Source organism: Anabrus simplex, chromosome 3 (assembly GCF_040414725.1).
Source record: "Anabrus simplex isolate iqAnaSimp1 chromosome 3, ASM4041472v1, whole genome shotgun sequence".
Lineage (NCBI taxonomy): Eukaryota > Metazoa > Arthropoda > Insecta > Orthoptera > Tettigoniidae > Anabrus > Anabrus simplex.
Window position 1 is genome coordinate 261,467,307 of NC_090267.1, and position 18,408 is coordinate 261,485,714.

An 18,408-nucleotide genomic window follows, 5' to 3' on the forward strand; every position below is an offset into this window, starting at 1 on the left:
CAACCTTTATTTTGAGATTGCAATAAAGGTTAGCTTTCTTGCTTGTCTGGATGGCATTTTCATTACAAGATATTAGAATCATTCGGTATTGACAGCAAGCAAGAAAGCTAACCTTTATTGCAATCTCAAAATAAAGGTCGCCAATGTTTGAATTTGTTTAATGATGGAATATATGATGTATTGAATTAGGAGGATACTCTCATTTTTCACCTTTGTAAAGTAAAACACTCCCCAATATCATTTCATTTGTCAGTCATCAATCATTGTCCTGAAGGAGTGCCCAGGCTTTGGCAGTTGGCATAAATCCCATCCTTGCTGCTAGATGGGGGCTTCATTCATTCCATTCCTCACCCGGTTGAATGACTGGAAGCAGGCTATGGATTTATATGTAGTGTCTCATGCCGTTTCGAATGACCAGGTTACATCTCCAAGATCGCTCGATTTAACCCCCATGGACTGTTTTAGGGGCTACTTGCTTGATCAAATTTTTGTTATGTTGCCTGCAAACAGGACTGACTTTCCGAGTAAACTTCACGCCACAACAGCAACTATCACACCAGTAATGTGCGACAGAGCACAATTTGAAGAATGGTATTGTGTACGAAATAAGGAGGGAACTATTTTGAATATGTGTTGTGATATGTGGGCAACAATATTCATATATATTGTAATTTTCCTTTCACTTTCTATTCCATATGAATGTGCCTGTCAAGTGCGGTAGCTCAACATAATACTGCTGAGTATGCAGGTGCACTAACCCACCATACTGCGGAGTATATAACTGAAGTTTGTTCTCATAAGAAAAATTTTATACTGATGTCTAGAAGCATACAGATGCCTAAATGAAAGCAGCTTTCAGCTCCAACAGGAACCCCAATGCAGTAGACAATATACAATCTGATGACACTGACAGTGAATATATGGACTATTCAACAGTCTTGTTCTAGTAAGGGCTCGATTGATGAAGAGACAGTTCATCTCCTCAATCTAATGTAAGTACTAGATGCTGCATTGTAATGACTCATCTTTTGGGTGTAAAAAGGGTGGGAAGAGATGCATGAACTGTTATAGACTGTTGACAATTATTTCTTTCCAGATGAAGTTATTCAAGATATTGTAGAAAATTCGTGGAAACTGTCTGGCCAGTATACAAAAGACCCAGCATATAAAAACAGGATCACCAAGCATCTTTGAGCTACAATGAGCAGATTCTATCTAATACTTCGTGCTCTGGAGGTTTGACTAGATATATGAAAGAAATTTACCTAAAGCCACTGAAAATATGGCAGCTGTTTGGAAACTATTTGAGAATGTTATCAACCGACAAAGTCAAATCCCAATCCAATTGACAGGATGCCTGAAAGATCTGGAATTGGTGAATGATTGTGTATATCTGGGCTCCACAATCAGTAACACGGGAAATTGTGATAAAGAAATAAAATGACGGATTGTCCTAGGTTGTGCCGCAATGGTTAAACTTACAAAGATCTGGCAGAACCGGGCATTATCCAAAACAGTGAAAATACGATTGGTGGAATCACTGGTGTTTTCTGTTTTCTGTTTTCCTTACAGTTGTGAGACCTGGACTGTGACAAGAACCAAATAGATGCCTCTGAGATGTGGTGTTGGCGGAGAATGCTCTGTATACCATGGACAGAAAGAAGAACAAATGCCTCCATTATAGAAGAACTGAGCATCACAAAACGCTTACCTTCCCGCATTAGTGAAAGTTACCTCCAGTTCCTGGGACACATTTTGAGGAGAGAAGGAGACAATTTAGAAAAGACCATTCTGCAAGGCAAAATTGAAGGCACCAGACCAAGAGGTAGAACAAGCAGACGGTTAGACCGAGGAAAGAAAATCACCAGTCAACCTCTTCAAAATACCTTAAGAAGAGCTGAAGACCGCTCAGGATGGAAAAATCTCGTTAAGGATACAGTAACTAATGAAGTGAAGAAATGACGTCACAACGCTCAGCAATGAGTAAATCGACTGATGATGATGAGTAATACGGTAAACAAGTGTTTATTAATATGTCAAAAAGAGGGCAATTTTGTCTCTAAGAGTAGGTGTAGTTACAATGTGACTTACCAGAACAAAGTAATTATGTGCATTAGTGGTGGGACAGGCACAACACGTCACTGACACAGAAGAAAAAGAATGTCTATGTGGCGCAAAGACTGGCCAGTGGAAGATGCCACTGAACGGATCATGATAAACACAATAATAATTATTAAATTAATGTCGTAATGGTCTATCTTTCAATACTATACTTATATCCTAGGATCATGATAAACGCGAACGACTCCGACAGTCATTACGACACTATGGAGGGGATTGAGTAACCTATCTTTCTTCCAGCAACTAAGTTGGTGAGTACATTAATCTTCAGAATGATATTGAATATCTTCTTGATTCATTTTGAAACTGTTTCAATTATTTTTTAATGACATGTTAGTTATGGGTTATTCAAACCACCTACTGATTTGTGGTTTCTTGACTTATATTGTTATGTAAATAGTACTGCAACATACACGTAGCCAGAATTGTTATTGTTGACTCCCCAACTGTTTGATAGGGTTTATAGTCAGTAACAATTCTGAGCAAATCGTGGCCTGATGTCAAGCAGAAATCAATTTTAAACTGCTTCCACAAAGCAGGATTTTCGAAAGACGACTCAGGAACTGCAGAATATGAAGAGAAGGAAGTCAGACCTGTTCCTGAAGAATGGGTGGTATATCAGAAGATCGTTAACTGAGAAGCCTATTTCTAACCTCACTTAGGTTTCATAATGGCTGAAGATCCTATGGATACAGACATTATCAACACTACTGTCAAAGAATAAGAAGGACAAGAAGAAGAAGATGATGATAATGATTCCCAAGAAAAATATTTGCAAGAGTTGAAGATGCATGAACACTACCAGCAGCAGACCAGGCATTAGTGCAGTGGCTATCCTTCAATTCTGCATACATACTGAGTCAGTTGAGAGTAAATGATAAAAGTTTTCACACCAATATCAATTATTGAAATCTAGTGGAAGAAAATAAAATAAGCTTATGAAAAACAAAATTCCTAACAGAGGTATGTTTCATTTTCCACTACTGCATGTATTCTGTCTTCAACAAGTTGCTATAATAAATGTTGTAATTAAACTTTTCCTTCTCTAAGCGTCTGAATGCATCCACATAGCTTCCACCTAACTCTGGCCATCTTGTAACTGTACAGAATCTTAATCTCATGTGAAGAAGACAACAATTTATTGTGGCATTATTTATGTCTACATTAAAGGTTATGTATTTATTAATATATTATAAGCATTATTTATTTCATTGTAAGAACACCATGTCCAATTGGTGACATTCTGTGGCAACAAAAGTTGGGAATCTTTATCAGGCAAGAGAGCTAAATATAAAGAATGTTGGGTAAGAAGTTGGTTTGCCCAGCATGATGCACATCACATAACAGTTTTCAGGACGTCAGTACAGTAATGTTTTGAGTCATTATTTTGAAAACGGTGTGCCACGTGACGAGAATGCAATGCAGTGATTAGCTCGGATGAAAAGAAATGCAAGGGTAGGTAACTTCATATTGATGTACTTACCGTGGTCTCTGACCATGACCTTGAAATTCAAATTAGTGTTGCTACGTTATCATCAAATGTGACGAGGCACGAAGGTATCCAACCTCAACTTTGAGATCACACACCGGGCAAGTTGGCTGCGCAGTTAGGGTTGTGTAGCTGTGAGCTTGTATCCGGGAGATAGTGGGTTTAAACCCCACTGTTGGCAGCCCTGAAGATGGTTTTCCGTGGTTTCCCATTTTCACACCAGGCAAATGCTGGGGCTGGACCTTAATTAAGGCCACGACTGCTTCCTTCCCATGCCTAGCCCTTTCCTATCCCATTGTCGCTGTATGACCTATCTGTGTTGGTGCGACGTAGAACAAACTGTAAAAAAATAAGATCACACATATACCATCTAACTTATTTTAAGTACTGACTAGGCTGATGGTATATGTAAGTGTGATTTTAATGATAAGATTGTTTAAGATAATAAACATGGCGTATATAAGAGCGCACTCATTACTTTGGAGATACTGTAAATTCGAGCTTCAGGCTATCTGGAGAAGTGTGAATTCAACATGTTAGGAGGATTGATAAGTACAGTTGTTCCACCACGTGGTCATGAAACATAGGGAGATTAAGGTTGTCAATGCTTTGTGTATCATTTTCAGGCAAGGTTTTATTCCTGTGTGCTATAGCAGGTGATGTGGTGGCAGTGATTCAGCATTTCTCACTAGCCAGATTGCGTACATTAGAGCTAAGAAGCAATTGCCTTATTTTGTAAGACCTATATAGTGCAATTTAGCGTGTGTTCTGTGAAAAGCAAGGGACAGAGAAAAATCTAATGTGATACTTTTCTAGCAAGGTCGTCACACCAGCTAGTTCAATTTTAGAGATTATTTTGTTTAAATTCAGTGATTATTTTGTATGGTGATGGAAGGGAGTTTGTTTCAATTGTTGTCTCATGTAATGAAGGTGTATGTTGCTGGCATGTTCCATGAATATTTGTTCCATGAATATTTATGTGATTAATTTTAAGAGTAAATCTACATATTTTAATTTGGTGTGTCATTTGAGGACAGAGTATAACTTAGCCAGTATATCCTTATAGCATCTCAGTTCAACAGGTCATCAGGTTACATAAGCAAGTCAAGATATCGTCAGTCTATGACCCACCCTGATAGATATATTAGTCTCATGCTATGTTTATGTTGTGTATTATCAAATACCTGCCTGCTGTCATTTCTTGATGGATGCAGTATTTTTGCATCCATCTCTTGGCACAGGCCAGAGCAAAGTGTAGCTTCCACTGAAGTCCCAGTCTCACCCATGGCTGTGACAATATGGAAGCTGCTGGGGTGTGGGTCGTGCTGAGTAATGGCATTGAGAGCACAACCAGTGCGTCTGAGTGTTATGAAAGGTGTTGCTCATAGGATCAGTCTTGCTACAATAGCACTGCCTGGCCCAGTGAGGAAAGCAATGGCAAACTACCTCACTCCTCGTCTTGCCTAGCACGCATCATTTAGGTACTGCCATTGGTTTTTGTGGTTTTCCTATAACTGCATAGCCTTTGGTGGTGCTATTTGAGGATCCAACCAGCCTCTAGGCTGATGACCTAACAGACACAAATTATCAAATACACTGACACTCAATCAGTTATTTAAAATTGTATCCCGTAGTATTATGTCAGTAGAGCCTCCATGGCTCAGACGGCAGCGCGTCGACCTCTCACCGCTGGATACCGTGGTTCAAATCCCGGTCACTCCATGTGAGATTTGTGCTGGACAAAGTGGAGGCGGGACAGGTTTTTCTCCGGGTACTCCGGTTTTCCCTGTCATCTTTCATTCCAGCAACACTCTCCATTCTCATTTCATAGCATCTATCAGTCATTAATAAATCACTTTGGGAATGGTGACCCCATCGTACTAATAGCCTATATCTGCCTCACCGTGACAAGTAGGGGAAAGGCTTCCAAGACTAAGTGGATCACTTCAGTAAAATCAGACCTAGAGGAACTACACATCCAATTAGAGACTACAGAGAACCGATCTCAGTACCGACAGGCCAGCCTACAGGGAGTCTTCCCACTGTCCCTCACAAGCAAAAAAATGTATGGGGACCATCAGACCTAAGTGGACACATGGAAGGAAGCAGGCACACAGTCAGAAAATAAAAGCATACTGGGCCAAGAAAAAGCAGAAGATCATACTGTAGCTAAGAGTTAAGACGAGCCCCGTGGTCCCTGGTAGACAACAAAACAGAGTGTTAGTGTATTAACAGCGAGTGTTATGAGTTTATTAGTCATAGTAAGGTTGTGACAACATTGTAGGGCATGTGATGGTAGTACCAGTTCAGTTTCTCAGACAGTTAGGTAATTACTGTACTACTAAACTGTTAACGCTTGCTAATATATCAAGCAAGTGTACGACAGGATTTACAAGGCCTAGGATAGTAGCAAAGTAGGGTGGTGGTGGTGATAATTGTTTTAAGAGGAAGTACAACTGGGCAACCATCCTCTTATTAACACACTGGAGATGGCCATTTTTGAATGTGTTACCCTCCAAAAATCGCAGGATTTTTAATGGTCTTTGAAAATTTTTCAGTGCTAGGGTAAGCCATGATTACAACAACTTTTGAAATATTTAGAATGATCACACTTTCTTCTACACAAAAATGAATTTTAATTATCATAATGGTGCAGCAATTTTTAAATATAAATTTATGAACATAATAAGTTTTCCAAACAGAAAAAAAAAAAAAAAAATCTGACGCAGCCATGGATGCCAGTTCGGTTAATATTTCAAAATCTGTCTAATATTTTGGATACATCTACTGAAACACACTAACACAGATTCTAACGTAATTCGTCAATTGGCACCAGGATCCTTGTTTACAACCAGTAATTTGCTTTCCTACTGTTCGTTGTTTGACGGCGGGGTTATATCGAGTTGCTGCAGGTACACAAGAAACATCCACATTTTTAGGAAGCGGTATAAAACAGTATTACAGAACCCACTTCAAAGAAGCGGTATAAAACTATGTTACACTTCACACCAATTTGAAATTAGCTCATTATCTACATTTAACTGCCTGAAGTGCCACAGGAATCATGTATACTTAGTGTGTAATTGTTATTCTCACCCTCATTTTCAGAACTCGTTTCCTCCATAAGAACGTCCATTATGGATTCATTGTCAAAATTTTGTACACTTGAATTAGACATGCTAATTCACAACAATTACACAAACAAGCCTGCCTCTTGAACACACACTCTTCCTGTCCGCATGTACCGTATGTACTTTCCCTGCTCATTTCACAGCTGAGAGTCAACGATGATGCAGCCCCATGATAAATAGGAACGTGTCTGAGTTATCAATGCCCTGAAAGAAGAGTTCCCCACTTCTGCTCAGAATTAGTACATTTTATGCTTGTAGAAGCATTCAACAGTATCATAGTGAAGTCACAGCTCGCTGAAACGGCAGCTACAATTTTTTAGTTACAGTGAAAACGTGCCCGTAGATTCTCCGAGCTCTGTCAGCGGCAACAAAAACGTGCGCCTGTAGTTTCTACGAACGGGATCTCCAATGCGTTAACCCTAATCGGAGAGAAAAAAATGGAAAGGGGTCTGACACTTTAAAAAATGAAGGCATTGGCCAAAGAAAGACAAGGACCACAAAAGGCATGAAAATGAAAGACTCCCTAGGATTCACAAAATTAATACCATCAGGGTCTGAAAAGAAACAAGAGTTGACCAAGGGAGGTTGGATAAGAAAGATGAAAGTGAGGAGCCTGGCACAAGTAAGTGGAAATAATGCCATAACTCAGCTCAAACCCTGTGGTTGCCACCTCAACCTCCCAAGTTAAGAGCCCATGGGCAGTAACGAAGAGTGCATAATTTTTTACATTTTTATTTTTACAAGTTGCTTTACGATGCACCGACACAGATAGGTCTTGTGGCGACAATGGGATAAGAAAGGGCTAGGAGTGGGAAGGAAGCAGCCGTGGCCTTATTTAAGGTACAGCCCCAGCACTTACGAGGTGTAAAAATGGGAAACCAGGAAACCCATCTTCAGGGCTACCTACAGTGGGGTTCGAACCCACTAGCTCCTGAATGCAAGCTCACAGCTGCATGCCCCTAACCGCATGGCTAACTTGCTTGGTGAGAAATAATAAATGTTATTCTGTGACTGTCATATTCCACTGTTTCTTTTTCTTTTTTGTAAATACAGCTGCTTTTCCAGATGACAATGTTGAAGCAGAGTTGTATGAAAGCGGTTTTAATGATTTGGAAAGCTCATGTGGGAGTGATTTCTTTTATGATTAAGTTTGAAGTTCAGTTGTGTACTGTAATAATGACTGTAATACTTGATGAGACGGAGAACTACAACTATGGGAAATATAATTTTAAGTTTTTATTTAACGTGTCTGAAGGATTTCATTTTTGTTTGTAACTTCAAGATATATTGAACTGTAAATAAACATTGCAAGATACAAGAATTGTTGTGAAGTGATTTTTTTGTATGTAAATTTTATGTAATTCATAATTTAAATTAATGTCAGCAAACATATAAAAAGACACTTGGGACATTTTAACTTGAAGAATTTCTTGAAGAATTATTTGAAAATTATTCTTTGTAATTCTATATGTCAAAATTGTAATCTGATGAAAATGTAAAGGTGCTTTAGTTCGAAATATCCTATACTGCACGCGTGGTTATTGCTGTCGAAATAGGTGTCACAATAGGAAATCTCGAGAAGTTGCTATCTTAATATGACCATATATGGTCAAGCAATTTCATTCGCTAGAATAACGAGATTTCCTATTGGCGAAAGGATAGGGAATCTGGTGGAATTTGTTTCCCATGGGTGGATTGTGATTTGTCAATTTCCGGCCTTACGCCGCTTCGTGTGCGGGATGCGATGTGGCCGCGTCTTTTATATCCGACCGCCCTAGCGAACGCTCGCTGGCTGAAACACCAACCAAACTCATAATACACAGAAAAAGACGAATAAAATCTGGCTGAAAGAAGAAATAACATTTTTATATAGGGAAAAAAAAAAAAAAAACACCTTAACATACAACTTTATGATACACATCTGAAAGCTTCCCACGACCTACCAGACAGTTACTGGGACAATTTTCAACAAATAACTAATGAAAAATTAACAAATATAGCCATTCAAAAACAGAATACATTAAATAAGGAATTAAATGCACTGAAACAATTACAATTTTACATATTTAAAAGTTCCTCGTCACGTTTCCATGTTCTAATGTGAATTCACCGCCACTGCGTCATTTTACTATTTCCTTATTCATATTATTAAGTATCTATATTATTTACAACTATTTCTTTATTCACATTTTATGTCAACTGTCAATATTTATTATTTTTATTAGGGCAGCATCCTGCTTCATGAATTCACCGAGCTCAGAACACTTTAAGCAAGCCTCGGACCTATGGGAGTAATGGAGTCCCACTCCCATTTGACAGGCGAGGGACTCCTTGGAAACAACTTGGCAAACGAAATGGAATTCAATGGGGAGCTATCAATATTAATGGGGCTTATGGAAGAAAGAAGGTAGAACTGGCTAAGTCAGCAAAGAGGATGCATCTGGATGTGCTAGGAGTAAGTGATATTCGGGTAAGGGGAGATAATGAGGAAGAGATAGGAGATTATAAAGTGTACTTGACGGGTGTTAGAAAGGGAAGGGCAGAGTCTGGGGTAGGGCTCTTTATCAGGAATACCATTGCACGCAACATAGTTTCTGTTAGGCACGTGAATGAGCGAATGATGTGGGTAGATTTGTCAGTGGGAGGAATTAGGACAAGAATTGTGTCCATGTATTCACCATGTGAGGGTGCAGATGACGATGAAGTTGACAAGTTTTATGAAGCATTGAGTGACATCGTGGTCAGGGTCAACAGCAAGGATAGAATAGTGCTAATGGGCGATTTCAATGCGAGAGTTGGGAATAGAACTGAAGGATACGAAAGGGTGATTGGTAAATGTGGGGAAGATATGGAAGCTAACGGGAATGGGAAGCGTTTGCTGGACTTCTGTGCTAGTATGGGTTTAGCTGTTACGAATACATTCTTCAAGCATAAGGCTATTCACCGCTACACATGGGAGGCTAGGGGTACCAGATCCATAATAGACTATATCTTAACAGACTTTGAATTCAGGAAATCTGTTAGGAATGTACGAGTTTTTCGCGGATTATTCGATGATACAGACCACTATCTGATCTGTAGTGAACTAAGTATCTCTAGGCCTAGGGTAGAGAAAGTGAAATCTGTCTGCAAACGAATAAGGGTAGAAAGTCTCCAGGATGAGGAAATTAGACGGAAGTACATGGATATGATTAGTGAGAAGTTTCGAACAGTAGACAGTAAGCAGGTTCAGGATATAGAAAGTGAATGGGTGGCATACAGGGATGCTGTAGTAGAAACAGCAAGGGAATGCCTAGGAACAACTGTGTGTAAAGATGGGAAAAGGCGAACATCTTGGTGGAATGATGAAGTGAGAGCAGCCTGTAAACGTAAAAAGAAGGCTTATCAGAAATGGCTCCAAACAAGGGCCGAGGCAGACAGGGATTGGTACGTAGATGAAAGAAACAGAGCGAAACAAATAGTTGTTGAATCCAAAAAGAAGTCATGGGAAGATTTTGGTAATAACCTGGAGAGGCTAGGTCAAGCAGCAGGGAAACCTTTCTGGACAGTAATAAAGAATCTTAGGAAGGGAGGGAAAAAGGAAATGAACAGTGTTTTGAGTAAATCAGGTGAACTCATAGATCCCAGGGAATCACTGGAGAGGTGGAGGGAATATTTTGAACATCTTCTCAATGTAAAAGGAAATCATCCTGGTGGTGTTGCAAACAGCCAAGCTCATGGGGAGGAGGAAAATGATGTTGGTGAAATTATGCTTGAGGAAGTGGAAAGGATAGTAAATAAACTCCATTGTCATAAGGCAGCAGGAATAGATGAAATTAGACCTGAAATGGTGAAGTATAGTGGGAAGGCAGGGATGAAATGGCTTCATAGAGTAGTAAAATTGTCGTGGAGTGTTGGTAAGGTACCTTCAGATTGGACAAAAGCAGTAATTGCACCTATCTATAAGCAAGGGAACAGGAAGGATTGCAACAACTATCGAGGTACCATATCTCATTGATTAGTATACCAGGCAAAGTATTCACTGGCATCTTGGAAGGGAGGGTGCGATCAGTCGTTGAGAGGAAGTTGGATGAAAACGAGTGTGGTTTCAGACCACAGAGAGGCTGTCAGGATCAGATTTTCAGTATGCACCAGGTAATTGAAAAATGCTACGAGAGGAATAGGCAGTTGTGTTTATGTTTCGTAGATCTAGAGAAAGCATATGACAGGGTACCGAGGGAAAAGATGTTCGCCATACTGGGGGATTATGAAATTAAAGGTAGATTATTAAAATCAATCAAAGGCATTTATGTTGACAATTGGGCTTCAGTGAGAATTGATGGCAGAATGAGTTCTTCGTTCAGGGTACTTACAGGAGTTAGACAAGGCTGTAATCTTTCACCTTTGTTGTTCATAGTTTACATGGATCATCTGCTGAAAGGTATAAAATGGCAGGGAGGGATTCAGTTAGGTGGAAATGTAGTAAGCAGTTTGGCCTATGCTGACGACTTGGTCTTAATGGCAGACTGTGCCGAAAGCCTGCAGGCTAATATCTTGGAACTTGAAAATAGGTGCAATGAGTATGGTATGAAAATTAGCCTCTCAAAGACTAAATTGATGTCAGTAGGTAAGAAATTCAACAGAATTGAATGTCAGATAGGTGATACAAAGCTAGAACAGGTCGAAAATTTCAAGTATTTAGGTTGTGTGTTCTCCCAGGATGGTAATATAGTAAGTGAGATTGAATCAAGGTGTAGTAAAGCTAATGCAGTGAGCTCGCAGTTGCGATCAGCAGTATTCTGTAAGAAGGAAGTCAGCTCCCAGACGAAACTATCTTTACATCGGTCTGTTTTCAGACCAACTTTGCTTTACGGGAGCGAAAGCTGGGTGGACTCATGATATCTTATTCATAAGTTAGAAGTAACAGACATGAAAGTAGCAAGAATGATTGCTGGTACAAACAGGTGGGAACAATGTCAGGAGGCTACTCGGAATGAGGAGATAAAGGCTAATTTAGGAATGAACTCGATGGATGAAGCTGTACGCATAAACCGGCTTCGGTGGTGGGGTCATGTGAGGCGAATGGAGGAGGATAGGTTACCTAGGAGAATAATGGACTCTGTTATGGAGGGTAAGAGAAGTAGAGGGAGACCAAGACGACGATGGTTAGACTCGGTTTCTAACGATTTAAAGATAAGATAAGATTTAAAGATATGAGGCCACAACACTAGTTGCAAATCGAGGATTGTGGCGACGTTTAGTAAAGTCTCAGAGGCTTGCAGACTGAACGCTGAAAGGCATAACAGTCTATAATGATGATGTATGTATGTATGTATGTATGTATGTATGTATGTATGTATGTATTTATTATTCATGTTTGTGTACTTTTGTAACCAACACTACAGTGACAGTAAAAGTGATGTGGATGCTGTAAATCACTGGTCTGCAAACATTCAATTGTTCCTGCTATTTATTTTGCCAGGCACTTTTAACCACAATAAAGGACCCATTCACAATCTACCTCCTGGTTCTACAGAACTAGCACATTGGAATTTATGGTAAGTGGCAATAAACTCTATGAAAACATTGCAAATTACACTAACCTCCATGCTGAATAAAATGATAGGTTCTAATGGGAAAGGCTGATAGTGAGTGGTTGACAAATATCTGACCTTATTTGAGGATTTCAGTATTTATGAGGATCTATCCACTTTCAGATATCTCAGGCTGTTAGAAAAAACAATAATGAGTGTCCTTTGGTAAGAAATTGCATGACATACAAGCATTTCAATAGCCTCACCAGGTATTGGCATATGATGGAATTTTCACGAGAAAAGCAATGTGGAGATGTTGACTTATGATCCCCCTTCAAATGATAAGACCTGTTTTAGACATTACAGATGGCTTCAGAAATAAGTACAATCCCACGTGCAAAATAGATAAATATGTTTAATAGTTCTAATGTTCTGAGCAGTTGTTCAACTCTATGTCCAGTCTTCCTCAGAGTCTAAAATAACAAAGTGAAAACTGGGGATAGCAAGTGCAGAAGAAAGGCAAGGTTAAAGTGATAAATTACTTCGAATTTGTTTTTATATGGTTAAAATAATACCACATTACATTATCAGCCCATAGATACTGATGATTTATGTGCTCAAAAACGGGAATGCCTCTGTATCTCATAATTTTGATTACTTGAACTAAAAAAATTTAGCTCCCTAGGTGATTCAAGATATCACGGATGATTATTGTTATTGTTGTTATTATTATTATTATTATTATTATTATTATTATTATTATTATTATTATTATTATTATTATTATTATTATTATTATATTTCGCTGTCAACCTTGGCTTGTAAAGGTTTGCAGATCTTGATACTTAAACATTTTATTATGATCTCACTGTTTTATATTCCCGAAAGGTCAATAGAAACGGAGTACCAATGACATGTAACAAGGATTTCAGTACACAACTTTATCAATCACATAGATATAAGAAATGTTTTTTTGTTGATTTTAGGACAAAACGTTCATCTATCAGAAAAGAGTGCAACTAAAATTTTTTGTTAAACTTTTAAAAACCTTAAGGGGAAACAACAAGTGAATATAGCACAGTAAAACCACGTTTATCCAAAATAAAGGGGGCGGAGCCACTTCGGTTGACACGTTTTTTTCAGATGACACTTGGTAAATATTTTTGAACGTTAAATGTAGAAATAAAAATGCACAAACTCTGTTAAGCAAAGTTGCATACTGTATATTAACATTAAATGTTTACATGATGTCACTCATTGTATAAAATCAGTGATTTTTTTCTGAATTTTCTTGGTGCAGTGCTGTCGTGCAGCTATGTTCAACAAAGCAAAAAGCAATCTGAAATAATGAAATAATTTCTTTTGTTACTACTGAACTGAATACTGTATGCAGTAATCTTATTACAGTACTATAATTAAAGCATGTGGTTCTGTATTTTAATAAAAATTCACAATCAATCTTACCTCCAATGCATTAAATTCTTCATCTGCTTTAACCCGATTTTCAGAACTGCTATTGTCAAGGTCGGAGTCGTCTCCTTCAACCCTTGGCAGTAACACAGAATCCACCATCGGAGTCATCTCCTTCAACCCTTGGCAGTAACACAGAATCCACCATCTCTTGGTCTGTTACATCAAGTTCAGCATCATCTGATTGTAACCACTCGTTCAACTCACACTGGTTAACAATCTCACATCCTGGAATTTGTTTCACCATCTCTTGCAGCTTGTCATCATTTTCTTCATCTTAGAAAAAATCCCTTCAAACAATTTGTTCCAGGAATTACAATGTCACTGATGTAATCTTTTCCCAGGATTGGGCAGACCAATAAATCACATATTTCATGTTCATAGACTTCAACGAATCCCTAAAACTTTTACCGGATAATTCACAATCACTCAGAATAGATCGTAGCAGAAACGCACGATAATGGCGTTTGAATGCTTCCAGAACACCCTGTCCATGGGTTGAACTAAGATTGTCACATTAGGGGGCAGGAACCAAACAGCAATATCACCACTTTCCAACTTCCCTGGGTGTGCTGGGGCATTGTCAATCAACAAAATTGCTTTTCTGGGCAATTCCTTACACTTCAAAAAATATTCAAGGCTTGGTACAAACTTTTGAAAGAGCCATTCTTCGAAAACTTGCGACGACATACAAGCATTTTTTGAGCTCTATAATAAATTGGTAAGGCAGTGGCGGAAATATTTTTAAGAGCTCTAGGGTTTTTCAACTTTCCTATGCACATTAGTGGCAGTCTATGAGTGCCTGAAGCATTAGCACATGCTAAAACCGTAATCCACTCCTTATTCTTTTTGTGACCTGGTGCAGATTTTTCTTTTATTGATGTTAAGGATGTTTTTGGGAACATTTTAAAATGTAACCCTGTATCGTCAGCATTATGTACCTGATCTTTTGTCAATCCTTCACTGACCTCTTCAAATTCTGTTTTATAAACATCAACAGCCAGTGGGTCCACGGAAAGCTTCTCGCCACTTAGATGTAACTGACATATGCCATATCTATTTTAAATGTATCTAGCCACCCTGAACTAGCCTTGAAGTCCTTTCCATCATCCCCTAACTTTGTAGCCAATAATTTAGCCTTCTCTTGAATTATAGGACAGGGTAACGGTATTCCTTTTTCACGTTGTTGTGTAAACCTAAGAAATACCGGTACCCTTCATTTACCATTTCATACCCATCCTCTTTCATCTTTGCTATCTTAGAGAAATGTTCAATTAATTTAGATTTTGTCTTTACCCAATGCCCCACTGTTGACACACTAACTCCATAATCCGCAGGAACATTTTGCAATATCGCACCATTTTCCACCTGTCTCACTGCTTGATTTTTTTTTTTTTTTTTTGATGCTTACAACAACGTGTTTTCATTTAGTTGACATCATTCAAAAAGCATGCACTTGCCACTGTACTTTTAACATAACTGATTACTGTATACTGTACCTTGCTACTGTATTTCAAAAGAACCCAATCCAGATGCCTGGCACAGCATTGGTAGGATAAGAATAAGATAAGAAACAGTACCATTATGAGCAGGTAGTTCACGTTGCAAGTGGGTAAGAAAAGCATTGGAACTACAGTACAGAACTGCAAGGCCAGTGGAACGACCTTGGGTGAAATAAAAATATGAATGGAGAAGGATCGCTGGACTTCCCTGGTTTCCTAACAGAAGCTGCAGTATAGTCCGAGCAGTAAACAAGATGAAACTCCCGTAACTGAAGCAACGTTAACCACTGTCTACATAATCTTCATGACGAATAATACAGAAATAATAATGGTTCTGGAGAGTCTCAACATCTGCAGTAAGGGTTGAGTCGAAGCATCCTTGGAATCCTTAAAGACTTAAATTTAAGAGGAAATTCTTTGCAGGCACTCTTAATGTAAATTCCTTGCTAAAAACCAGCAAACAGAAAGAACTGGAAATTTTCTTAGATAGACATGAAATACAGATCTTAGCAGCTCAAGAGACACGGTTTATGGATGGGAATGTAACAGAAACCAAAAATTATAGAATCTTTAAAGGTAAACCAGCAATCAAAATTATGAAAGGAATGCCACTTCTAGGTACTGCCTTTTATGTCCATAAAGCAATAGTTGATAATGTTATGGAATTCAAATCTAGTTCAGAAAGGTTATCTCTTCTCACACTTACATGCAAGAACAAAAAGTATACATTTGTTAACTGTCATGCACCAATAAATGAAGATAATAGCAAGAACCCGAGTAAAACTGAAGAATTCTGGAGTCTTCTAGATGATGAAATGTCAAAAATTCCAAAATCAAATGTTATTATTCTACTAGGTGATTTTAATGCACAGATAGGCAAAGAAAAAGTTTTCAGCAAACCAGTAGGGGCACATCTGGCACACAAAAGAACAAACAAAAATGGCATGAGACTAATTAATCTCTGTAAATCCTTTCACCTAAAATTAATGTTGACCTTCTTTAAGAAACTTCCAAGAAAGGCTGGGTGTCCCCAAACCCGATGTTAGGTGAGTTTAAATTGGACCATGTAGCTATTTCTCAAAAAAGTATTAAGGAAATTATGAATGTTAAAGTAATAAGAAGTGGGGAGTTTGACTCCGATCACCACCTCTCTAAAATTAAGCTAAAGCTTCTACCTCGCAGGAATCAAAGAAGGTTGAGAAAATTAATGAAATACAATTTAGATAGGCTCAACATTACACAAGCAACTATAGAAAACTTTCCGGAAGAAATTAAAATAACTCAGCATGGCAAATGGCCAGAATTATCTAAACAGATTAATAGTGCAGCGAAGAAAGTATTTGGATCAGTTAAAACTAAAAAGAAAGTATGGTGGAATAACGTATGTGAGGAAGCACTTATGGAAAGAACGAAAAAGTGGAAATGTTCCGGAAAGAATGAACACTATGAGCAATTTAAACAACAAAGAAAAGAAACAAGAATAATAAGGCAGGTTAAAAGATGTTTAGAAAAATCGCAGCTAGTAGAAATTGAGAATAATTTTGTAAGAAATAACTCCCGAAATTTCTATTAGACCTTTAAGAATAACCTGAAAGATTATCAATCCCGGAGTATTTGCCTCAGAGATGCAAATGGTAATATTGGCCTTAACAATGTCGAGAATTGTGAGATTCTGGAAAAACACTTCGAACATCTGCTGAACTGCCCTGAGCCAAATCATAAATTAGAATTTTCAGAAATTCACGAAAATCTAGAAGCTGATTCACCTCCAACAGCGGAAGAAATTAAGGAAACATTAAAAAATCTTAAAAATAACAAAGCTAGTGGGGAAGACTCCATAACAGCTGAACTTTTAAAATGGGCTGAACCAAAAATTATAGATCTACAAATAATCTTTGAAGAAATTTGGGAAGATCCCAGAGGATTGGAAAGTGGCTCTAATACACCCATTACACAAGAAGGGTAACAAGCAAGATGTCAACAACTACAGAGGTATATCTCTCTTGCCAGTTGCTTACAAGATATTTTCAACAATACTACTAAACAGAGTAAAATCGACACTGGACAGTCAATTGGGTGAATATTAAGGTGGATTTAGAGAGGGAAGATCTTGCTCTGAACAGATTTTTAACCTGAAATCTATAATTCGACACAGATTAATAAACTCCAAAGACATAGTTGTAACATTTATTGACTTTAAAAAAGCTTTTGACTCCGGGAATTTGGAGTTAAAACTAAATTGGCAAACCTAATTCGTGAAACACTTACAGACACTATCTTGAAAGTAAAATTTATGGGTGAAATATCTCGACCTTTCAAAATAAATACATGTGTCAGGCAGGGTGATGGTCTATCTCCACTCCTTTTCAATTGTGTCATGGAGAAAATTGTAAGAATTGGAATGAAAAACTGAAAGAATCCAAAATATTGCCACTCATGCTGGGGAAGAAGAACAAAGGTGTTGCAATAAATTGCCTAGCATTTGCAGATGATTTTGCCATACTTTCAGAAAGCCTTACAGATGCAGCAATGCAAGTCAATCTCCTTGAAAAGACAGCCAACATGACAGGCTTGAGAATCTCTGCCGAGAAAACAAAATTTTTGACGAATATAAAAAGTGCTCCAAAGTTTTTAGTAACAGATATTGGTCAAATAGAAAAGGTAAAGAAATTCAAATATTTGGGTGAGACAATTCAAGAAAATGGTTTAGAAAAATCTGCTCTAGAGGAGAGGATACAAAAGATGGAAAGAGCTTACGGTATAACTAAGAATACTTATAACAAAAAGTGCTTATCAAGAAAACTTAAAGCACTACAACACAGTAGTGAAACCAGAATGCCTTTATGCCAGCAAATGTCTAGCACTGAACTACAAGCTCGATAAATTAGAAATACTGTATTAGAAAGAAGAATTATAAGGAAAATATTAGGTTCTCTAAGAATTGCAGAGTTTTGGAAATTAAGAAGTAACATTGAAATTTACCAGAACATAGAAAACATATCAGAAACAATAAGAAAAAGGAGATTGCTATTTCTTGGACACATTTACAGAATGGATGACAATAGACTAACTAAACGAATCTGCAAGTACCTTTGGGAAAAGAAATCAACTACCACCTGGATTCAAGAAGTCAAAAAAGACCTGGAAAGGAACAACATACAAGAAGAAGAATTATTGGAAAG

The 18,408-nt window shown here is 38.0% G+C and overlaps 1 protein-coding gene across 1 annotated transcript in view; it reads right to left on the reverse strand.

The window, feature by feature from the left end:
- Cyfip (Cytoplasmic FMR1-interacting protein Sra-1) overlaps nt 1–18,408 on the reverse strand; it is a 314,228-nt gene that overhangs the window by 89,204 nt on the left and 206,616 nt on the right. The window lies entirely within an intron of this gene.